The sequence below is a fragment of the Nyctereutes procyonoides genome, unplaced genomic scaffold, assembly GCF_905146905.1.
Source record: "Nyctereutes procyonoides isolate TBG_1078 unplaced genomic scaffold, NYPRO_anot_genome, whole genome shotgun sequence".
In the NCBI taxonomy this organism is placed as follows: Eukaryota; Metazoa; Chordata; class Mammalia; order Carnivora; family Canidae; genus Nyctereutes; species Nyctereutes procyonoides.
In genome coordinates, this window is record NW_026575121.1 from 33,412,412 (window position 1) to 33,439,060 (window position 26,649).

Here is a 26,649-nt window from a genome sequence, read left to right on the forward strand (position 1 = left end):
TGGAGGATAAGTGCTGGGAATGGTGTGTAAAATAAACTTTGGAGGAGCTCAACCTCAAAACTTTGTTGTCTCATTTTGTTTAGAACCAACACAGCCTTGAAGGGGACAACAATATGCGTGCACATCATAGCATGATCATCTTTAAGTAACTGGCCTATAAATCATTCAAGTTTTGCCCATTCTTACTTCAGTTACAGTAGATTATAAGGATTTGGTTCTAAAAAGACTCAGATGATTACTCTGACAGTTTAAGTTTAAAAAGGAATGAATGAAATTTAAATTGTGTATGTACCTGCTATGTGTTATTTATTGTCTAGTGAGAAGAGTTTGGTTCCAATATACCAGAATTGGAACTCTAGATCTAAATCCTAAGCTTGTATGTTAGCTTGAGGGAGGTACTTAATTTCTCTGATCTTCAGTGTTCATATATGTAAAATGTGAATGATATTCTTTATGTGAAAATAGTGTAAAGGTTATATGAATTTATATACACAGAGAACTTAGCACTGGGTCTAATAAATACTAGGTGATCAATAAATATGTATTGTTATTAAGATCATATCATTATATCTTGTTAATAATCACAAGATACAATTGTCTGTGAAGCTAATTCTTTATGTTTTGCCCTGTAATAATGTTATCTTTTAACTACTTTATCCATTATTCTTGGTAAAACATTAGATTCTGTTGTGTTTCTCAGGTTTCCTTGAGTCCCTGCATATTGTGCTTCAGGTCCAGGTCAGCTATCATAATACATAGTTAGTTAATTTAGGAGTTTAGAAGCTAATGGCCCCATTGCAAATCCCTTGACATTTTAAACCAAGCCAAATAAAGCAAGCAGGAGAGTATTTTACACGAATTCTCCAAATAGGGAGGGTTATCAAGTTCATTTACATGTTTACCAAGGCTGCCAGCCATCCTGACTTGTTTGGTGGAAACCTGTTTTTATATGAACTGAACTCCGTTTCTGATGGTCTGTTGGCAGTAAAACAGCATGAAATCTCACTCATCATTATTACTTACTCAGTGGACCTGTTTTTCATCAGTAAAGCATGGCATTTAATCAGAGTTTGGGGTGCATCACTTCTGAACATGTATTTGGTGCTAGAGGCAACAAAAATCATTAAAGTTTGGCTCTTGGTATAATGATGAGGTGCATGAATGGGGGTGGAAGTTGTAAAAGACTATAAAACTGTTAAATTTGGTGTGTGGGAGGAAGAAATTATTTGTAAAACCCACAAACTTCTTTAGCCAAAATATCTATTACATGCTAAATGGCACTAATGAGCTGTTCTAAAAGTCTGGGTCACTAAAAAATATATATGCATCTCTTTCTGTGTAAGTGAACATTAAAAGAAGGAACTTCAGGTTTTCCTTACTATTTCTGTAGGGAAAACAAAACAACCTTATACTACAAATTTAAGACCCAGGCCACATTAAAAAAAAAAAAAAAGGTATTAGTTTTAGGAACTGTGGCTTCAAAAGTGAAAATTTCACATAGAGTTTTGGATTGAGATCTTCTAAACCATTTCCTTATTTCAACAATATGATAAATTAAAAAAAAAAAAGAATTCTCAAAGGGCCAATGTTTTTTAAATATTAATACTAAGAGACACTTAAGGATACCAGTAATCATAAATGAAGCATACCACTAAACACTAGGACAGTTTACAGAAATTGATATAATAAAAAAGCAGTATATATCGGAGGAGGGGCAGGATGGTGGAAGAGTAGGGTCCCCAGGTCACCTGTCCCCACCAAATTACCTAGATAACCTTCAAATCATCCTGAAAATCTACGAATTCGGCCTGAGATTTAAAGAGAGACCAGCTGGAACGCTACAGTGAGAAGGGTTCGCGCTTCTATCAAGGTAGGAAGACGGGGAAAAAGAAATAAAGGAACAAAAGGCCTCCGAGGGGGAGGGGCCCCGCGAGGAGCCGGGCTGAGGCCGGGGCGAGTGTCCCCAGGACAGGAGAGCCCCGTCCCGGAGGAGCAGGAGCTGCACCAACCTTCCGGCGGGCGGAAAGGGGCTCGCAGGGAGTTGGAGCAGGACCCAGGAGGGCGGGGATGCCCTCGGGCTCCCGGGGACACTAACAGACACCTGCGCCCCGGGGAGCCCCACACCCCGCGGCCGAGCTCCCTAAGGGCTGCAGCGCGCACGGCGGGCGCCGGAGCAGCTCGGAGGGGCTCGGGCGGCGGCTCCGCGGAGGGGGCTGCGGGGTGGGAGCGCGAATCCCACAGCGCAGGCCCCGGAGCACAGGGCGCCGGGACACAGCCCAGGATCCGGCCTCCCCCTGGGACAGGCAAAGGCCGGGAGGGCCCAGGACAGCGAGGACGCTCCTGCCCCGAGCTGAGCAGATCAGCGGCCCCGCCCCGGAGCCTCCAGGCCCTGCAGACAGAGAGCTCCAGAGTAACTGCGGGAGCTGACTCCAGGGCTCCAGAGCTGGCCCCGCCACTGTGGCTGTTCCTCCTGGGGCCTCACGGGGTAAACAACCCCCGCTGAGCCCTGCAGCAGGCAGGGGCAGAGCAGCTCCCCCAAGTGCTGACACCTGAAAATCAGCACAGCAGGCCCCTCCCCCAGAAGACCAGCTGGACGGACCAGTTCCAGGGGAAGTCAAGGGATTTAGAGTATACAGAATCAGAAGATACTGTCCCTTGTTTTTGATTTTTTTTTCTTTTTGATTTCTGATTGCTTCCCCCCACCCTTTTTTCCCCTTTCTTTCTTTTTCTTTCTCTTTTTCTTCTCTTTTTTCCTTTTTTTCTTCCTTTTTTCTTTTTTCTTTTTCTCTTTTCTTTCCTTCTTTCTCTCCTCTCTTTTTCTCCTTTTCCCAATACAACTTGAACAGGCCAATAACCAGGGAGGAAATTGAAGCAGTCATCAAAAACCTCCCAAGACACAAAAGTCCAGGGCCAGATGGCTTCCCATGGGAATTCTATCAAATGTTTAAAGAAGAAATCATACCTATTCTACTAAAGCCGTTTGGAAAGATAGAAAGAGATGGAGTACTTCCAAATTCGTTCTATGAGGCCAGCATCACCTTAATTCCAAAACCAAAGACCCCACCAAAAGGGAGAATTACAGACCAATATCCCTGATGAACATGGATGCAAAAATTCTCAACAAGATACTAGCCAATAGGATCCAACAGTACATTAAGAAAATTATTCACCATGACCAAGTAGGATTTATCCCCGGGACACAAGGCTGGTTCAACACTCGTAAAACAGTGTGATTCATCATATCAGCAAGAGAAAAACCAAGAACCATATGATCCTCTCATTAGATGCAGAGAAAACATTTGACAAAATACAGCATCCATTCCTGATCAAAACTCTTCAGAGTGTAGGGATAGAGGGAACTTTCATCAACATCTTAAAAGCCATCTACGAAAAGCCCACAGCAAATATTATTCTCAATGGGGAAGCACTGGGAGCCTTTCCCCTAAGATCAGGAACAAGACAGGGATGTCCACTCTCACCACTGCTATTCAACATAGTACTGGAAGTCCTAGCCTCAGCAATCAGACAACAAAAAGACATTAAAGGCATTCAAATTGGCAAAGAAGAAGTCAAACTCTCCCTCTTCGCCGATGACATGATACTCTACATAGAAAACCCAAAAGCCTCCACCCCAAGATTGCTAGAACTCATACAGCAATTTGGTAGCGTGGCAGGATACAAAATCAATGCCCAGAAATCAATGGCATTCCTATACACTAACAATGAGACTGAAGAAAGAGAAATTAAGGAGTCAATCCCATTTACAATTGCACCCAAAAGCATAAGATACCTAGGAATAAACCTAACCAAAGAGGTAAAGGATCTATACCCTAAAAACTATAGAACACTTCTGAAAGAAATTGAGGAAGACACAAAGAGATGGAAAAATATTCCATGTTCATGGATTGGCAGAATTAATATTGTGAAAATGTCAATGTTACCCAGGGCAATTTACATGTTTAATGCAATCCCTATCAAAATACCATGGACTTTCTTCAGAGAGTTAGAACAAATTATTTTAAGATTTGTGTGGAATCGGAAAGACCCCGAATAGCCAGGGGAATTTTAAAAACGAAACCATATCTGGGGGCATCACAATGCCAGATTTCAGGTTGTACTACAAAGCTGTGGTCATCAAGACAGTGTGGTACTGGCACAAAAACAGACACATAGATCAATGGAACAGAATAGAGAACCCAGAAGTGGACCCTCAACATTATGGTCAACTAATATTGAACTTTATGGTCAACTAATATTCGATAAAGGAGGAAAGACTATCCATTGGAAGAAGGACAGTCTCTTCAATAGATGGTGCTGGGAAAATTGGACATCCACATGCAGAAGAATGAAACTAGACCACTCTCTTGCACCAGACACAAAGATAAACTCAAAATGGATGAAAGATCTAAATGTGAGACAAGATTCCATCAAAATCCTAGAGGAGAACACAGGCAACACCCTTTTTGAACTCGGCCACAGTAACTTCTTGCAAGATACATCCACGAAGGCAAAGGAAACAAAAGCAAAAATGAACTATTGGGACTTCATCAAGATAAGAAGCTTTTGCACAGCAAAGGATACAGTCAACAAAACTCAAAGACAACCTACAGAATGGGAGAAGATATTTGCAAATGACGTATCAGATAAAGGGCTAGTTTCCAAGATCTATAAAGAACTTATTAAACTCAACAGCAAAGAAACAAACAATCCAATCATGAAATGGGCAAAAGACATGAAGAGAAATCTCACAGAGGAAGACATAGACATGGCCAACATGCACATGAGAAAATGCTCTGCATCACTTGCCATCAGGGAAATACAAATCAAAACCACAATGAGATACCACCTCACACCAGTGAGAATGGGGAAAATTAACAAGGCAGGAAACCACAAATGTTGGAGAGGATGCGGAGAAAAGGGAACCCTCTTACACTGTTGGTGGGAATGTGAACTGGTGCAGCCACTCTGGAAAACTGTGTGGAGGTTCCTCAAAGAGTTAAAAATAGACCTGCCCTATGACCCAGCAATTGCACTGCTGGGGATTTACCCCAACGATTCAGATGCAATGAAACGCCGGGACTCCTGCACCCCGATGTTTCTAGTAGCAATGTCCACAATAGCCAAACTGTGGAAGGAGCCTCGGTGTCCATCGAAAGATGAGTGGATAAAGAAGATGTGGTTTATGTATACAATGGAATATTACTCAGCCATTAGAAACAGCAAATACCCACCATTTGCTTCAACGTGGATGGAACTGGAGGGTATTATGCTGAGTGAAGTAAGTCAATCGGAGAAAGACAAACATTGTATGTTCTCATTCATTTGGGGAATATAAATAATAGTGAAAGGGAATATAAGGGAAGGGAGAAGAAATGTGTGGGAAATATCAGAAAGGGAGACAGAACATAAAGACTCCTAACTCTGGGAAACGAACTAGGGGTGGTGGAATGGGAGGAGGGTGGGGGGTGGGGGTGAATGGGTGACGGGCACTGAGGTGGGCACTTGACGGGATGAGCACTGGGTGTTATTCTGTATGTTGGTAAATTGAACACCAATAAGAAATTAATTTATTGAAAATAAATAAATAAATAAATAAAAGTCAGAATAAAAAAATAAAAAAATAAAAAAGCAGTATATGTATATCTATAGGTATATTTCTCTCTATATATATATATCTCAAATCTATACCTATATGTATCTGTATATCATCTATATCATATCCATATTTATATCTATTGACATCTACACCCATACCTCCACATCAATATTTATATATTCATATCTATCTATCTGAAAAGAAAGGAGAATTGAAAACCAACTTATTATCAGCTATACATATCCTATAAATGAATATGAAATAACCAGATAGGAAAAAAAAGAAATTAAAATTACCTAATCACCACAAAGCCACCATTCTAATTATTCACTTTAGTGTATTCCTTTGAATAGCATTTATCCAAATTGTAATGTTAGTAAAAGGTACGGTTTGAAATATGGATTAATGATACGAGATTATAATGGGCTTGACTTAGATCAGACTCAATATTTTCTTTGGGAAAGTTAAATCCATCCATCCAATACCATTAGTAAATTAGCACTAGACCATCGTAAATCACACAGCTACTGTCACAAACAGCTATTTATGTCAAGTGAATAAGGACAACTCTGGCTCTGTTCCAGTAAACTACCAGTAAACTGATTCCAGATCTCAAGATGGAAGGCTGAGTCAATCAATCTTTATTAGGCAAAGAGTCTGAGCAAAATAACAATAGCAAACCAACACATTAATTAACAGAAAGAAATTAAAATTTAATTAAAATTTAATTTAACATCTCTATTAAAATTGGGAATGATGACCAATAAGGAGATAAAAAACATTTTTAATAGTTTGGCTTTTCCTAAATTCTGGTGTGAAAAAGTATACCAATTGATATCTGACTGTTCTAAGTTGCTAACAGAGGAGATTGAAGAGCATATAAATCCATTTTGAAAATCTGTTCCCTAGACCTTTAAAAATAGTTTCAGATGTTGGCATCTGCTTTCTTTTATCCTTGACTAATGAACTAACTTAGTAATGTAATAGGACCAAAACTCATATTCTGGACTTTGCCCCCCAAAATTCATCTATTTGACCTTAATGTGTTGAGTAACTACTAAGTGCCAATAACTCTGGCTTCCAGGTGCTGGGGCAGCTGTGATGCTCAAGATAGAACACATGTCCTGTTCTTTCTGAGCTTGTAGGCCACATTTGGATTAACAAAACCAATTCTAGTAGAGTGTTGTTTGTATCGTGATATGAAAGTTCAAGTTAGGGGATCAGGCAAGACTTCTGGCAGGAAAACCTCTTGGTTGAAACCTGAAGGATGAGTTCGAATTAGTTGTAGGAAGAATGGAGAATAAATATAACATTGGGGGGCTACACAGAGAAACAGACTTGGAGAGTGTGTGATATTTCCAAGTTACTGGACAAAGGTCTATGAAGTTAGGGTGGAATTTAGTAGAGGGAAAGTGACAAAGGAAAGCTGGGATCTGGTTATAAAACTATTGTAAAAAAGTTTTGCTTTTGCTATTGTAAAATCATGTCAAGGAATTTGAATTTTTTCAAAGGGTGATGTGATGCTTTTGAAACACTAAACTGTTGAGAAAAAAGTTCTAGAGAGATTATACTGTAATGTGAATGATAGATTGGAGGAAAATAGTGCATATTTAGGAAACTGGGCAAAAATAAGGGTTTAGACAAAAGAGGATAATAGTCTGGATTAGGGAAGTAATAGTAGAAGCAAAGATGAGTGGATGTATGGGTGTATGGGGAGAGGTTAATGACATATACAGATCACCAGATTGGGCAATGAGGTAGAAGCTGATGCTATTCCCTGGTTTAGGGATTACAATAGGAGAATAAACTAATGGGAGAAGATAATAGGTACATATTTAGGTAAATTGATTTTAAGACGCCTGTGGAATAAATAGGCTGTATCCAGTTAAAGGAGAGGTTTGGAGTTCAGGAGAAAATTTGAGGCTGTAGATTTGGTTTATGAGTTACCAGCATATAGATGGTTATCAAAACCATAGAAGTAGCCTAATGTGTATTTACCCAAAGAAAACAAAATCACTAATTAGAAAAGATGTATCACTCATATGTTTACTGCAACATTATTTACAATAGGTGAGATATGAAAGCAATCTAAGTGTCTATAAATAGATGAATGGATAAAGAAGATGTACACACACACACAGAATTATGCATTCATAAAAAAGGATGAGATCTTGCAATTTGGGACAATATGGATGGACCTAGAGGGTATTATGTTAAGTGAAATAAGTCACCCTGTTTTTTTTTTTTAAATCATATTCCTCTCCCATATGGTTGATGGGAAAATTCAAAAGGGACAAATATATGATGCTTTAAATTATTTAGAAGAAAAATTGAAAGAATACAAGCACAAAAAGATATTAGAAGACAAGGACCTGGGCTTTGATGAAATTGAGAGTTCTGTTCCTTCAAAATAGTGGTATATGCATGAAGGGACAATTAATTCCATGTCTCTGATAAAGACACAACTAGAAATGTTCCAGAATTGGTAATTAGTCTCATTGTACTTACGATCCCTAATAAACTAAAGACAATATTTTAGGGTTTGATTTACAATTTCTATAACAGCAGTAAAAAGCCATCAGTATGATTTCCCGAAAGATCCATTTCCTAAAAGATTCATTCATTCATTCATTCATTCATTCATCATTCATTCATTTTTCCTAACATTTAAAACACAGTATTTCTTGTTTCATTATAGATTTAAATAATTCCAAATAACTGAAATGTTTTTCAATTCCAGAACATTATTTCCCCAGTTGCAATAGCTTGTCAGTTTATAGATAACTTATTACTCTGTGATTTTTGGGAAGCCTACCTTTCATTTTTAGGAAATAACTCTATAAACATTTAGTAAACTAACAATTTGCAGTGACAATAAAACATAGGTCATACAAATAATCAGAGTCCTGCCTTTACAGTGAATGCATTCAGTAAGAGAATGTAATTTATATGTTTTACTTTAAAGAAGCTATGATAGAAATAGTTTTTATGTAGATATTAGCAAATGTTCTCAGAGAAAGATTTTTGCTACTATGAGATCTTAGGCAATCAGTCTGAGTGAATTAATTTTACCAACAAGTAAGATTTCTCCTGTTAATCAAACTAGGATGATAACAGCAAACAGGGCTTGGCCTATATTGGAGTGAAGTACTTTTGAAAGCCTCCATTACAATCCTCTTGTATAATCTCTTTGTTCTCTCTGTTTTTGTAATATAACATTTCTTATCTCTAAATGGAGTAGTCCCTTCCTCTTCTTCTACTTTTCTTTTAGATGAAAAAGCATAAAATAAGTAAAAATATTGTGTCATTCTTCTGTTTTTCAGGACAAAAAATATTGCCTGGACAACTCACTTGATTAGCCTTTCATTCATTGGCTCATGATTCAACAAAGGTCACTCAACACTGGCTAGGACCTAGGACCTCCCCTAAAAGCCTACTCATACTAGCTCCTCACTTAGATTGTCATGTGGGATGACTGGTAATCCTAAATTCCCATCTCAGAGATTCTAATGAGCTGAAATTAAAAATGATTATCCTATTAATTACTATGTAAGCATTCATGGGTAAGTAAGGGAAATTTCTAAAGAAATAAATTCAGGTTATCACATGAATATACCCAATTTGTTTTGCTTTTTTTTTTTACTTAAATTTAGAGGATTTTTTTTCTTGGTATATGTTCTGTTCAGTTGTTTTGCAGTATTGGGTTTTATTTGGAATTGCTGTATAATAAATGTAGGCATCATAGAATAATTAAATATAACCTATGAGAAATGTAACAAATACAAAAAGTTACCCACTGCTGATTTTATATTTGCATAGGGGTACGCATATTATAGGTAAAAACTTTGGATATTTCCTTATAGAATATGGATTTTTTTTCCCAACAGGCATTCAAACATTTTCCTAGGAAATATTCGTTCTATATTTACTTAGTTGTGGTAATAAAAGCTTTTGAAGAAAAATAGGAAAATAAAGTGAAAACAAAGAAAAGTATCCAAAGGGATATGGCAGAAATGTTTTTATAGTTAGTTCACCCACACAAGTAGAGAAAGCATCTAATAATCAGGCAACCAAGTGAAATGAAGAAATAATTGCATATTATGTTAGCACTATGGGATAAAGAAAAGGGATGACTGTTCTGAAGATCTCTAAAGTGAAAGCAACTATTGCAAGAATGAAGAGAAAGCAGTCGTTCTATATGGAAAGAATATGAAGGCAGATTAATAAATTACAGTATGTGCTTCACTTAAATGGCTGAAATGTGTCTTTAAGAAGGATGAATTCCAGTTGGGAAGGAAAGGGTGGATTTTAAAGGGCAGATGTGATGTTGGGGAAAAAGCATGGCAAGTGTTGTGGCAAAGAGAAAAAAAAATGTTTTCCTGGAATGGCAAGTCTTAGTGAAACTGTAAGGAATGTTTCAACTATATATAATAAATGGTTCTGGTAAAATGCTGTAATTCTGAAGACATCAGTTCCTTCACCTTAGTTTTTAAAGAAGAGGGGGAGGGGAACGTGTCTTCATTGAAATTCCTCCTCCTCATCACACATCTGTATCTGAGTCCTATCTGTGTTTTCCTGGATAAGACCCCTCAAATCTATCATCACCCCAACTCCAATGTCCTACTCCTTGCTGGAAATATTTAAATATTTTTAACTTTTCTGAAAATATTCCTTTCTTCCAATTATATTCTAAAAATAGATTTGCTTTGTAAAATCTAGGCATCCATAGAATATAGAAAAATGAGCTCCTATAAAAAGTTTAATTTTCTATAAGAGTGTCAAAATTCTGTTTTTTATAGATGGAAGAAAAAAACACAATTCTTGCCAAAAATAAGTGAGGCTAAAATGTACATTTTAGCTCTGTGAAATAATTAAATTATAAATTCAAGTTTGGTTTATTAACTTATTTTGACTTACAACTTTGACTTCTAACTTGAATGAGAAATCATGGAATTTCTCACTTCAATGTACTTGACACACATTATATAAGAATATTATCCATAATCTAATTAATTTATTCATAGAAATATGGAATAATTGGGCCTACCAGGTTTATTGGGGTAGCTCAACCAATGGTTCCCCTTGAGCATAATTTTGAATTCCTTATCAAATACATCACCCTTTTCTGGAAAAACTCAAATTCACTGATGTCTTTCTGAAAGCACAGTCCCCAGAGTGGACAAATATTTCAACAATGATCTAAATGGAGTAGAGAGAGATTCTTAGCTTCCTCATTTTAGATGTCATATTCAGTTGTTAAAGCTCAAGATTATATTAGCCTTTGCAGAAACAACTATTTTATTCAGTTAAAACAAAATGCTTAAGTCTTTATCAAATCCACTTATATTACCTCAGGGAGAAAAAACAAATTGGATTACTCTTAAAGTAAGTTTAGTTGAAAATATAATGAAATCCTTTTGAATCTGTTAAAGATTTGTTATAATTATATGCAATTATATGATATGAAAGGAAACAATCAGGGGAGAAGGTAGGCTTATAAGCTATTTTCAGGATTAAAAAATACATAAGGAACATTTGGTGTTGAGAATGAGGATGGAAAAAACTAAAGTGTCACATCAAGGGTTTTCACTTTTAGCTGGAATCCTCGCAGCTCAATGTTATGCTGCTCATTTTATGCTGTTCTGAGGTCATATGTGCATACATACATATATATCTGCAATATATATTTACTTAATAAACATGGGAAAATAATGAATTATCCTTGCCTTTCTTCAAATTATAGCTAATTTACTTTCCTGCCTTTATTCAAGAATAATTGACTTACTTTCTCATGTTTATTAAGCAAATATATCTGCTGCATAAATTCAGTGGGAAACATTTTGGAATTGGTATCTTCAACATACAGAAATCTAAATATATTTAAGAATATTTAGTAAATCTCCTTCTTGTACCCTGGTTTTAATATTTCAACAGGTGTCCCTCATCCACTGTGGCTGGCGGAATGTGGACTGTAAGAACCATTTATAGAGCTTACTGCATTTGTGGCTATTCCCTTATAGGGTGTGATCAAGTTTGCCTTTGAGATTGTCATATGGATAAAACCTTTTCCACATGCACCATCTGCAACAGCCCCTAGCTCTCTTCTCCAGTTTTTTATATTTATGCACAAATATTATGATTAGTCCTATGACAGAAGAGCAATTTTCTTTCTATTGCCTCAAAAAATTATTTGCTGTCCTGTCCGTCCCTCCCCTGCATCTAGTCAGACCACACAATTCTGTCATACATAATTTAAATTTCACATAAAGCGAATGAAGAAAATTCTGTGAGTTTTCAGTTTGGAGGCTTGCTTTGCCTCTCCTGGCACTTCAGAATTCTCTTCCAGCTTTAGTGTCTCTTTGTTTCAGAATGTGTGTTCAGCAATTTCAGCCACCAGAGTTTCCTTGCTCAGGGCTCCTGCCTCCTGTGGTTAGGAGCCATAACATCTGCAATTCTTTTCTGCTATTGATTTGAGATGCAATCATCATTATTCTCTTTCTTTTTGGTATAAGCATATGCTTAAAAACATGGCCCAGTTATTATTCATTTTGTGTACATGTTATTACTCATATAAAAATCATTTATTGCCTTTGGGAATAGTATTTTTTAAATGTCATCTTATCATTAATTACTCACATCCCCATTTTTTTGCTATTATGTCAATTAAAACAATTTTATATATGGGGTTTTTGTTGCATTTGTGTGTAATCTTTATGGAACACCAAGCAATGAGTCTCCTATTAATAGCATTAAGAGATAATTAAAGGAAATCTTATATTAACAAGTTGGAGTTCTTTTCTAAAAAAAAGAAAAAAATCATGTTTTATTAGAGAAAATATTCTCAAAAGTTGTCATCCTTTGACTTAATGTAGGCCTTCAAGCTACTCCTCCGACTGCACAGTTTGGCAAAATTTCATTTTGATTCAGAAGGAAGTGTGTACAATGCTCATAACCATTTCATGTTGTGGCAGGTGAAGGGAAAAAGTTAATGACAGAAACTGAGGGCAGGCACACAAAGTGATAACTGCAGATGGAGTCCTTAGGATGCCATAAGATCTTAATGCTATGCAGATTTAATCTCTCCACCCCTCCTGAAAGAATTGAACTGAATCAATTGGCTGGAAGAAGAACCCTCTCTTTTGACGTTTTTACACTAAAGCAAAGTAAACTAAAATATATTTATTAAACAAGGCTCTTAGGATTATATTGTGAGACTTTTGAGTCATCTTCAAATCCTGAATTCTATTTTAAATATCTACAAGTTTGTGAGGCACTTGGTATTTACACTAACCTATATAGTAACATAGCATAGGCACCTGGTAGATTTTTAAGGATTTTAGGCTGCTGCTATGAGAGCAAAGAGTGGCAAATTGAAAATACCTGTGCCATTCATAAGCAGTAATAAATATTTTATATGAAAATAGAATATCATGTTTGTAGGTTCTGAATGGATTGATCTGATCAGGGCAAACCCAGATTTCACTACCACTTCTGATTCTGATTCTTCTGCATGTTTTGGTTTTAATTGCTGAAGAACTGGGATCTGTAATTTTAATCCGTGTTTTTTTATTCCACTTCCTTATTGTCTCAGAAATGTTGTTTATTTTTTGTTACTATTTGATGTCTCTGTCTGAGATGCAGGTTGTGGTGTGTTTAGAGTCCGGGTGTAGGATCAATCCATGCTTGCTGTAGCTATGTTAAATACATGCTAAAGATGCAGGAAACTTTGTGGCCATTTAAAAGAAAGTTCAGAAGTGCATAATATATACAAGTACTACATTTTGTTTCTTCTTTCATCTTTGTTCCTTTTGGAGAGTTACTGTAATGTTTGGTTCTTTGGAGACATTTCTCTTTCCTGTCCTTTGATACTCAAACTATTTTATATAAATTTAGAGACAGTCCCATTGGCTGTTTTTATTTCATTTCTTTGGACCTGATTTTCTCTTGATTGTAAATTTGTCATTGGGGAATCCTTCCTTTCCTTTAGGCCAAACAGCTGTTTTTCATTGTATCTTTTTTTTCTTCTTCTTCTTTTTTTTTCCCCCACTAAGGAGGTCAAGTTCCTTTGGGGGAAAAACTTCAGCTCATTATGTTCTTTCTTTTACATAAACATGTACAACAACAAAATACAAATTGCTTTTGGATTCAGAATTGCTATAGTAGAGTTAGTATTATAAATTTAAATATCTTTGCATTTCCAAATAGTAGGACAACTTCCTACTCTCAGTTAATGCTCAGTTAACAACTTATTATAGCTAATTCACTTTTATCTGCAGATATGGGAAATGCATGCTAGGCATGTATTAGTGGGCTGCTGGAAAGAGTGATATCTGGTTAGCTTTTATTTCTATTTTGCTGTGCTTTTATATTCCATTCATGAGTACCTGGGACTGGTTAACACAAATCATTATTCAAAAGCCTACTTCAGATGCTGTCAGTGGTTTTGGCATTACTGATTCCATCCATATCATACCCTATGTCTTTGAATTAAATGACTCATTACATCTCTGGTCTTGAGAACCAATGTGCTCTCTTACTATGATACTATATACTTGGAATAGTGATTGGGAATGTGGGTGCTGTTCAAATGCAGAGAACTGATAGCAAAATTAGTAAAATAAATGTTAGTTTACATTAAACTTGACAAAAGGATAATATATAAATAGTATTAGAGATTCATAGGAATTTCTCATATGTTTTTGAAAGGCAGGATACGCTCCAGGTGTAAGTGATTTTAGGGCCCTTCTCTTTGTGAAAGAAAATAAGACAAATATAGTACTCATAATAAAGCAATCTATTTGCTCTTCTTTCTCTCCCAAGGATTTGATGTATAGACTAATTTAATTAACTCAACTATGTATTATGGAAACACAAATAGTTCAGTTGTACAATGGGTGGGAAAGCACAGATTAGTTTCCTGTAACTTTACAATCATGGGCAGAGAAACCCTGAATGTGTGTTTGCTGTGGAAAAGAAAAAACTTGCTTTTATTCTATTTTTTCCTTTTTCTAAGGTTTTAGAGATCTAGATATTTACTACTTTTAAAGTTTATAATTCAAGAGTTATGATGAGGGTGGGAGCTTGAGGACATGTGTGGTCTATCATCTCTTCTCTGAAATACAAAACAAGAGACAACTTGCATTTATGGTTAAAATTGCAAAAGTCACTAAATTGACAGTCACTTTGAGAATTTCAGCCATATACCAAGTATATAAGATCAGGCTGGGGAAAGGCACCTAAGGCCAACATGCTAATCAGATGCCATCATTCAGGTAACAGTAATAGGTGGAGCCATCTCAACAGTGGTGTTCATCCCTCGGGAGGGATGGTTTATCAATGTGGCAAGTGGCAGCCCACTAAATAAGGCTGAGTTTTGGTGGCAGAAGTTATCAAAAGACATGGCTTCAATATCAGAGAGAAGAGTCAAGAGAGTGGCTCCAGTGAACTCCTTTCACAAGGTAAATTCCATCTTAGAGGTGACAATGCTCTTCTTACACCAGGGAAGATGGTGATGCAGAGTGATGCAGAGTCTGGAATCTGGCACAGTACTTCACAAATTGAACAAACAAATGCACACATGAGAACAAAAGAGAGATAAGGCCATGAAGACATGTAATCCCCCATCTGGAATTACCCATTTATCCAGCAAAAAAAAAAAAATTGCAAAAAAAATCACTTACAGTTCATATCTGCAGAACAAAATACTTCACCAGGAACCAGGGAAACAAAATTAATAAAAATAGATAAAAACAAAGACTTATCTTTGTGGCAGTTTTGTAGAAGCTTATTAGTTATCTCTTTGCCTACCCTTGATTTCTTGTTAATTGAAATAAATGCAAGGGTCAATTGGACATTTGAATATAGCCTCAAGTTATGTCTTGTTTGGAGGACATTGGGTGTTTCATAATTTCTTAAAATGAATTGACCAGTCAATTATAGATAGATAGCTGGAGACAGCAGATCTTTCCACAAAGGGGCAGTTTACCTAGCATGGAAATAGAAAGAACATATTTACTTTTATGGGCAGGTACCTAAAAGGAAAAGCAGCAGGATACATGGCTAAATGTGAGCAATGGCCTTTTGTAGATTACCACCCAACAGGGGAAACAGAGGATGCTCTCATCAGCCTTTCTTTCAGTGAGGAGGGACAGAGGCTACTTTAAACTGCTTCACTGAGGTGACAATAATGTTGGTTAATGTTCTCATTTTACTGAGCCATGCAGAAATATGAGGATTTGAGCTGTTATACTTCCCACCATCACCTTGGAGTAAGTCTTGAACTTCAATACTCAAGAATAGTAACAGGTTACACAGAAAGCAAAACTAAGGCTCTCTTCAGATTTTGCAAAATCAGGTACCAGAGGTCAATGAGAAATTCAAAGGACAAAAGAAAAATATTGTGATTCAAGAATATGTGTTAATCTAAATAATATTTCATGTCTGAAAGCAACAAAGAAGATTTTTTAGACAGGCAAAGACTCAGCACACCATGCAATTCTGGTAAGGGGATGAAGTTGTTTTATGTAAATTTCTGCCTGAAATTACTGAAATGATCAAAAACAATGAAAATTAACCCTAACTATAATAAACTAAGGCATAGCCACCTAATCAAACCATATAACATCTTTCAGAAGTAGTGACAACCTGAGCCTAAATGAAATTGGATGTCAAGAACTAATGCGTACCTCTCCAGAAACAACTCAGATGGCAAATTTCTTTAAACATAAGTACAAAGACCCTACAGAGTCCTAATCAAGATTTCTTTAACCAGGTACAAATCATAAACATAAAGGGAATGGAAAAATAATTATGCAACAACTTGTAATTATAGTATATATTTAGATCTTTCTGAAAAAGTTACTTGGAGACAAAGCCCAATAACTGAAATATTAATTCAAAGGAAAATGAACTTGTAAATGAAGCATCTTTATATAAAGACGGGTAAAAAGCATTATATCCAACAGGGAATGCATCTTTTTGCAAAGTGCTCTTACAACATTTGCAAAAGTAATGAACTTATAATGGGCCAAAATAAAAGCATAAGTACATTTAACATTTGAAATAATAAAAATAAATACATTGAGTACACTATAATAAAATAGAAGTGAAATTAGAAACAAACAAAAATATCTAACCATCTGGACATATTGAAATGTTTTCCATCTTTGATTTCCTCTTGGCTCAAAAGATACAAAAAATTCAGAACTAGAAACATGATAATATACTACATATAAAAATGTGTGCCATAGATTCAGCTCTACAGAGATAAAATTTAGAGCAGTAACCATCATAACATTGAACTACAAAGAATGGGATTGAATTAATTAAGGACTAGAAGCTAGTGATTTAAAAAAGAACAAGAAAAATAAAATTTAAAATCTCTATAAATAAATGAATAAGTTCTGAGAGTTTAATGTAAAATACTGTGACCACATTAATGCTGTATGGTAGAACTGAAATTTGCTAAGAGAGTGAAAGGTAAATCTTCTCCCCAAATAAAAGAGAACAAAACAAAAAAATGAAACACGAAAACATATGTGGTGATAGATGTGCTAATTAACTAGATTGGGGCAATCCTTTCACAAGGTATATGTATATCAAATCACTACAAATCACTTTAAATATCTTAACAGTTTTTATATGTCAATTATACCTCAATAAAGCTGATTTTTTTAAAGAAAGCACTAAAAATTATTGTAATAGAAATGAGCTTAGGCTGAGGTAAAAGCAGAGTTGGTGAGAACAGAGAGTCCAGATAATAAAGGCTTATATGCTTGGAAAGTGACTACTTCTGCATCCTGAATAGTAAAAGAAGGCTGGAAATGACTGGGAATGATAGGCTGAACAGATCTGTCCCTGGAATGAAATCAAATTAGTTTTATGGCAAAGAGTAGATTAAGGATGCTATCTTCTGACCCACATGATTTTTTTCAAATGATTTCAAAGTGGCTACAATTAAGAGAGAAGTAGAGCATCTAGAAAAGAACTTTGTAAGCAGTAATTAGCAGATGGAACTGACTAGAAAGCAAAAGAACAGAAGTCTCATAGACACTTGATGGAATGGTATGAACTTTGGCAAAATAAAAACAATCTTTCACTGCTTAAGCCTTAAAATAATCTTTGGGCTTCCCAAATGTCTGTGCAGGAATATTTCATAATTGCTATAGACTAGTCATTGCTCTGTTTCTTTTTTTAATTATGTTTTTAATTGCTCTGTTTCTTTCTTAAGTTTTTTCCAAATGATATTTTACTTTTGTTCCCCTTAAAGTTGTCTATCTGTGAAGCAAGAAATTAATAGTCTTTTTGGTTCACAGGTTACTAGACTGACAAGGAACCTCAGTCCAGATCCAGATGGAGAGAACTGCCACTCATTGAGAGACCCTGATTTTGAGATGGGTATTTTGGTGGTTTCCCTGGAGGAGGGAGTGGGTGTGCTCTGCCTAGAAAGAACAGTACCATTTGGAGCTCCAAAGGGAGAATGTGGCGCTACAGCTTCAGTTCTTCACCAATGATTTTTTTTCATCCAGTGCTTATAGCTCAGGTCTCCTTCACAGAGCCCCTGGCTGTGACAGGTGGCCATCTGATCAGCTCCTGCACACAGAACATGAACAGGAGGACTGACATGTAACATCTCATATGTATGTTACTCCAAAGACTTTTCTGCCTTTTGCTGGACAGAGACTAGCTTCACTGGAAGCCATGGATTAAAAGTAGCAGAGTCACATGCTGGAAGGAGCATGGGTACTTGGATCACAAATAAAGAGCCATCACTGGTCAGAAACACTTGGTTTGTACTAAAAAGAAATTCATTTATATTTGAAGCATTGTGCCTGGCAGTTGCTCCTTGCAGAAGCCAGTATTCGCTTGTCAATATATGGTACATAACTTTTATTCTTTCCACTATTATTAGAATGTTTACATTTTTTCCCTTTTTTCTTCTATAAAAGTAACTTATTCAGTACTGTTTTTGGCCCAAATATCTGATTATTTTCTTAAGGGTTCTAGACAGGAATTTGTTACATAAAAATGTAGAATATTTTAAATGATTTGATAAATATTGCTGAAATTCTCTCTGGGAAGATTGTGCCAATTTTATAATTCCACCAGAAATGGAAAAGAAGCCAAGATTATCTAGATTAATATTCTATGTTTCTACTGACAAGTCTACTGACTTGTGATGGAAAATCATATTTTTTTTCTAATACAATACATGGTCTGCTTCAGGGTGATGAATTCTGATTTCTGTATACTCTAGACACAGGTCCCATTCATTACTTTGCAGTCTCATTGTGTCTTAGCAATTAGTGATATGAACTCTCACTTTTTAAAAAAGTCTTATCTGTTTCTACCAACATGTTTTTCAATGACCTTTAGAAACACTTGCTTAAGATCCTTAAAAAGTTTCATAGGTAATATTATATGAGAAACATTCATCTAATAAATATTTTTAGGAAATTTAATATATTTACAATACTTAACATTTCGAACCAGAAAGACATTTTTATGCTTGCTTTGTTAATCCACCTCAGTAAAGTTTTGTACTTTTTTTCATGCACTCACATACACTTGCTATTTAAATTTAAGCCAAACTATTTTATTATTTATATTGCAAGTATGAGTGGAATGTATGAAAGCTTACAGGGAAGCCATGTGTTTTAAAAATCAGTTTTACTTGGAATCATTTTCTATGTAAAAGATTTTGCTATTTTTTCACAAGTTAATGGGAACTAACACTGGCTAAAAGCAGAAAAAGCCCATCTGTTCTATTTTTAGGTTGATTAATACAGCTACATAGTTTAAAATTAGTTGTTCACTATTAATAGGAATGAATCGTTTCATCACTTTTTTTAAAAATAAGATTTTATTTATTTATTCATGAGAGATACAGAGAGCCAGAGACATAGGCAGAGAGAGAGAAGCAGGCTATCTGTGGGGATTCGAATCCAGGGCCCTGGGATCACAACCTGAGTCAAAGGCAGATGTTCAACCACTGAGCCACCCAGGTGCCCCAGTTTCATCACATTTTTACTAGTCAATATACTTCTGGGGACATAGCCATAATATGCTATGCTTTTTGGAAAGGCAGACTTGCTTAGCAAAGGAAAACACAGATTGTGAAGATTCTGGAAATCATGCCAAATATGAAATCATTGCAAAAACTGGGCATGTTTAGTTCCAAGAAAGGAAAGCTTGATAAGAGATGTCACAGAAAGTTATCCTATCAAAATAATGGATTTTTCAGGTCTCTGGGGTGTGTGACAACACTAAGACTAACAGGTAAAGGTCCAATGACAGAAATTTTGATACAAAGTTAAATGAAAGCTTTTGACCTCCCGAGATGTCCAGAAGTTAGCAGTGCTGTTTTCTGAGGTTCTGAGTTTCTGCTGGAGCCAGGCAGGCCATCTGTCAGGGACAAGGGGTAAGACATTCTTACACAAGGTCAGAGCCTGGTCTCCAAGGCCCTAGGGTCCCGGCCAGCTGTGATTTTGTCATATGAATGTCAGGCAATGAAGGTGGTCCCTACAGTGAGTGGAACCTCATTTTGGTCACTTCGGCATCAGTACTAGGGCCAACTCTGAGTTTATCCCTCTATCTAGTACTTCTGTACTGTGAAAGTTCTGCCTGTGAAGAATGACTTCCTATTGCCTGCACCTGCAGGTGAACATTCTAGTTATACAACCAAGAGTTTCCTTCTTGTATTCAAATGGTTGTTCCAAAAACAACACGATTTTCTTTGCCACGGTTAAGGTTTTTTTTTCTTCCTATGAAAAAAATCTTACCATATTACTTGTCAATCATTTAAAAATAATCTCTAGCTCTAAATACAGAACATTAAAAAATTGTGAAATCCAGACTAAAAATCAGCAGAACAATAGCTCTTTATAAGTCAGGGCATCTATTACATCTAATCTCTTATACTATAATAGCTTATTTAAAAAGGAATCTTATGGGACCATGCTTCTATATCTAAACTCATGAATTTAGTTTCACTTTAGAATATTGTCCTCAAAAGTAGAAGAAATATCATGGGACATTTGGAATACTGAAACGGGCTCAGAGGTACACTCCCATCACTGGGGTCTGAGGGCCATAACTGGACTAGATAATATCTTAGGGTCTCTTTCATCTCTATCATTTGGTAATTTTGGCAGTTGGTGGCTAGCAAGAGTGTCACTTCTGCAGGCACTTATTAGGCATGTAAATATCAGGGTTTTAAATAGGGAGTGGTCATCTGCCCAGGGGAAGTACTGGGGGTAGGGGTAAGCAACTGCTGCCTTACTTGGAGCCAGTTTCCCTCAGAGGTCATAGTCTCCCAATAGTGCTCATTAACCTTGAATGCTGCAAAAAGAGATGAATGCAAAGGATTACTGTGCTTTCATGGTAGAAGAGTCCTTAGAAATCATGTGGTTCAATACTCTCCATGCATCCCTTTTATCCAAGTAATTTGTTCAAGATCACATATCTGCTTAGAGATGGAACTATAATAAACAAACTTTAAGAAAAAATGTATTGTAAGGACACCTGGGTGGCTCAGCGGTTGGGCATCTACCTTCTAGCTCGGAGGTGATCCTGGAGTCCTGGGATCGAGTCCCACTTTGGGCTCCCTGCATGGAGCCTGCTTCTCACTCTGCCTATGTCTCTGCCTCTCTCTGTCTGTCTCTCATGAATAAATAAATAAAATCTTTTTTAAAAACAAAGAAAAATGTATTGTGCAAGGATATTATAACTGCTGTAACACTGTCTTTCTGTCCTAATTTCAAGCACAAATAAAAATGAGGATCTGAAGGAACTGGCCTCATAAGACTGGATGCAGCTTTTTATTGATGGGGAGATTAGCATACTGTTCACCACAAACACATTCAGTTGTCATATGCTCACTATACTCAGAATTCATCAAAGCCACAGTATGGTGTGGTTACTTTAAAAAAAAAAGAAAAAAAAGCAGAAAAATATTTTTTAGGATTTTCTTGTTTTTTTATTTCAGTGATTAATTATTAATTAAATATTTTATTTACTTATTCATGAGATACATGGAGAGAGGGGCAGAGACATAGGCAGAGGGAGAAGCAGGCTTCCTGTGGGGAGTCTGATGCAGACCTGGGTTCCAGGACCCTGAGATCATGACCTGAGCCAAAGGCAGATGCTCAACCACTGAGCCACCCAGGCATCCCAATTTCAGGAATTTTTTTTTTTTTAAGATATTTATTTATTCCAGAGAGAGAGAGAGAGAGGAACAGAGGGAGAAGGAAAAACCTGGTTTGGGGCTCAATCCCAGGACTTGAGCTGAAACCAAAAGTTGGACACTTAACTAACTGAGCCACTCAGGCACCCCTATTTTAGGGGCTTTTAAAAGTCATTCTTTTAAGTCCCTGACATATCTGGAAAACTTTGGATGATGGACATTCTTCTTCATGGTGTGCCTTGTGCTGACAGACTGTCTTGGCTCTCCAAAAAAGAGACTGAGAATCCTGAATGCCTGGACTGTAAGTTTCCCATTGCCTTTCCTGGGAAGTCTCTGTAGCTCTTTTTCCAATCCTCCTTGCTCTAGTTTCTAGCACATATCCACTAGATCTTGTCTTAGCTCATCATTCCATTATTTTCATTGCTTTCCGGAGAAAATTGGGGAACATGCAATAAATCAAAATGCGTATGTTCAATCACTCACTGCGATCAGTTTACTTGGTATGTAGTTTATTCTGGAAGTGCTAAAGGTAGAAGGATAAATAATCTAATGTATCAACTTCTTTTGATAAGGAATTTTGAAGGCCTGAATTATATTGGATTGAAAACGAGACAATGAATAGGGATAGTATTTGGAAGAAAATATTAGCAGATACTGATGTTGTTTTATATTCAAGGAGGTGAGTGAGAATAAGCACATGGAAAGCTAACTCTGAGGAGAGGTATTAAGTGCAAGACACATAATGAGAGTTCAGGGTAGTGAACCTAACCAAGTTCCGGGGCAGCAGGAAGGTCAGGGATGAGAAGGCATCCAATTTAGTCACTTGAGTGTCATTGTTTTTTTTTTTTTTTTTAATTTTATAAATTAATTTTTATTGGTGTTCAATTTACCAACATACAGAATAACACCCAGTGCTCATCCCGTCAAGTGTACCCCTCAGTGCCCGTCACCCATTCACCCCCACCCCCCGCCCTCCTCCCCTCCACCACCCCTAGTTCATTTCCCAGAGTTAGAAGTCTTTATGTTCTGTCTCCCTTTCTGATATTTCTCACACATTTCTTCTCCCTTCCCTTATATTCCCTTTCACTATTATTCATATTCCCCAAATGAATGAGAACACACACTGTTTGTCCTTCTCCGGTTACTGTGGCCAAGTTCAAAAAGGGTGTTGCCTGAGTTCTCCTCTGGGATTTTGATGGAATCTTGTCTCACATTTAGATCTTTCATCTATTTTGAGTTTATCTTTGTGTATGGTGCAAGAGAGTGGTCCAGTTTCATTCTTCTGCATGTGGATGTCCAATTTTCCCAGCACCATTTATTGAAGAGACTGTCTTTCTTCCAATGGATCGTCTTTCCTCCTTTATCGAATATTAGTTGACCATAAAGTTCAGGGTCCACTTCTGGGTTCTCTGTTCTGTTCCATTGATCTATGTGTCTGTTTTTGTGCCAGTACCACACTGTCTTGATGAACACAGCTTTGTAGTACAACCTGAAATCTGGCATTGTGATGCCCCCAGATATGGTTTTCTTTTTTAAAATTCCCCTGGCTGTTTGGGTCTTTTCTGATTCCACACAAATCTTAAAATAATTTGTTCTAAGTCTCTGAAGAAAGTCCATGGTATTTTGATAGGGATTGCATTATACGTGTAAATTGCCCTGGGTAACATTGACATTTTCACAATATTAATTCTGCCAATCCATGAGCATGGAATATTTTTCCATCTCTTTGTGTCTTCCTCAATTTCTTTCAGAAGTGTTCTGTAGTTTTTAGGGTATATTTTGAGAACCATTTGAATGGTAAATGGTTCTCCAACCTTTTATTTTCAGGTTGTAGGTGTCCTTCTGTCTAAAATGAGTCTCTTGTAGACAGCAAATAGATGGGTCCTGCTTTTTTATCCAGTCTGAAACCCTGCGCCTTTTGATGGGGTCATTAAGCCCGTTCACGTTCAGAGTTACTATTGACAGATATGAGTTTAGTGTCATCATGATATCTATTTAGTCCTTGTTTTTGTGGATTGTTCCACTGAACTTCTTCTTAAAGGGGAATTTTAAGAGTCCCTCTTAAAATTTCTTGCAGAGCTGGTTTGGAGGTCACATATTCTTTCAGTTCCTGCCTGTCTTGGAAGCTCTTTATCTCTCCTTCCATTTTGAATGAGAGCCTTGCTGGATAAAGTATTCTTGGTTGCATGTTCTTCTCATTTAGGACCCTGAATATATCCTGCCAGCCCTTTCTGGCCTGCCACGTCTCTGTGGAGAGGTCTGCTGTTACCCTAATATTCCTCCCCATGAAAGTCAGGGACTTCTTGTCTCTTGCTGCTTTAAGGATCTTCTCTTTATCTTTGGAATTTGCAAGCTTCACTATTAGATGTCGAGGTGTTGAACGGTTTTTATTGATTTTAGGGGGGGATCTCTCTATTTCCTGGATCTGAATGCCTGTTTCCCTTCCCAGATTGGGAAAGTTTTCAGCTAGGATTTGTTCAAATACATATTCTGGCCCTCTGTCCCTTTCAGCGCCCTCGGGAACCCCAATTAAACGTAGGTTTTTCTTCCTTAGAGTGTCATTTATTTGCCTTAATCTGTCTTCATGGTCCCTTAATTGATTGTCTCTTTTTTCCTCAGTTTCCCTCTTTGCCATTAACTTGTCTTCTATGTCACTCACTCGTTCTTCCACCTCGTTAACCCTCGTCGTTAGGACTTCTAGTTTGGATTGCATCTCATTCAATTGATTTTTAATTTCTGCCTGATTGGATCTAAATTCTGCAGTCATGAAGTCTCGTGAATCCTTAATGCTTTTTTTCTAGAGCCACCAGTAGCTGTAGAATAGTGCTTCTGAATTGGCTTTCTGACATTGAAGTGTAATCCAGATTTTGTAACTCTGTGGGAGAGAGGGCTGTTTCTGATTCTTTCTTTTGAGGTGAGGTTTTCCTTCTAGTCATTTTGCTCAGTGCAGAGTGGCCAAAAACAAGTTGTATTGGAACACGGGGGAGTATCACTGGTCCGTCCAGCTGGTCTTCTGGGGGAGGGGCCTGCTGCGCTGATTTTCAGGTGTTAGCACTTGGGGGAGCTGCTCTGCCCCTGCCTGCTGCAGGGCTCAGCGGGGGTGTTTACCCTGTGGGGCCCCAGGAAGAACAGCAGCAGTTGCTATGGCAACTCTGGAAGCCTGGATTCAGCCTCCGCAGGAACTACGGGGCTCGGGGCTCTCGGTTCTCCGTCTGCAGGGCCTGGAGGCTCCGGGGCGGGGCCGCTGATCTGCTCAGCTCGGGGCAGGGGCGTCCTTGCTGTCCTGGGCCCTCCCGGCCTCTGCCTGTCCCGGGGGAGGCCGGATCCTGGGCTGTGTCCCGGCGCCCTGTGCTCCGGGGCCTGCGCTGGTGGATTCGCGCTCCCGCCCCGCAGCCCCCTCCCTGGAGCCGCTCCCGAGCCCCTCCGAGCTGCTCCGGTCGGTCCCGCCGTGCGCGCTGCAGCCCTTAGGGAGCTCGGCCGCGGGGTGTGGGGCTCTCCCGGGGCGCAGGTGTCTGTTAGTGTCCCCGGGAGCCCGAGGGCATCCCCGCCCTCCTGGGTCCTGCTCCACCTCCCTGCGAGCCCCTTTCCGCCCGCCCGGGAAGGTTGGTGCAGCTCCTGCTCCTCCGGGACGGGGCTCTCCTGTCCTGGGGACACTCGCCCCGGCCTCAGCCCGGCTCCTCGCGGGCCCCTCCCCCTCGGAGGCCTTTTGTTCCTTTATTTCTTTTTCCCCGTCTTCCTACCTTGATAGAAGCGCGAACTCTTCTCACTGTAGCATTCCAGCTGGTCTCTCTTTACATCTCAGGCCGAATTCGTAAATTTTCAGGATGATTTGAAGGTTATCTAGGTAATTTGGTGGGGACAGGTGATTTGGGGACCCTGCTCTTCCGCCATCTTGCCCCTCCCCCCCTTGAGTGTCATTGTTAAGAAGCAGGGTCAGATGCTGGATTTTAGGGAGTGGAGGTAGGGACAATGAGGGAAGCTGCTTTGTAAAATACTTGGTAATGAAAGGAAAGGAAGTTGTGAGGCAAAAATAAAAATCTAGGAAGGTATGCGAAGCCATGAATTTTTTTTTTTTAATTTAATGGAGTGACTTAAGGATATTTCTATGTTAACATAGAAGAACCATTGGAAAGTGAGATTAAGTGCACAGGAATGTTGGGATCCAATTCTGGAGGGGTGAGATTTCAGGTACAGATATTTCAATAGACTGGACACTGCTTTCTCAGTTACAGAGTCAACAATGTAGGGAAGCAGGAATGCAGAAGTGGGCTCATAATCACCTCTGACCTTTTGTGTGATAATGAAAATGAAGTCATCTGCAATGAGGTCAGAGTGTATGGGGACAGAGCAGGAGGGTGAGTGTGAAAGCTTGGAATTGCCACGGAAAGTACTGGGAGGAGGAGTTTATTCGGACTATACAACTGATGGCTACATAGTTTTGGAAGCTCAGGTGAAAATGCATAATCTAAACCTTCATTGGAATAATCTAATGTTCTGCGTAGTTGGGTGTGTACATCTGTCTTTTTATTTTGAGCTGTGTTTAGCATCCTAGTCGCGGATGTTTTGCAGATCATCTAAGATCATCTAACTAGAATTGAAATGGACTACACAAAACAGGGGAGGAGGGATCTATCGGGATATATTTGGCAAGCTAAGAGGGTTAAAAAAGTCTTAGCATAACAGAAAATTATTGTTGGAGGGAAAAAAGGATATTGGAGTTCCTGTTTGTTGAGGTGGAAAGCGCTTGTTGGTTGATGATGGCGGTGGTTGCAGAAGTCAAATGAAAATCAAGTCATTCCAGTTTAGGGGTCCATAAACTGTAAAGCTATTTGGTCTCAGAAGAGCCATCTACATGACTTAGGAGCCTCTC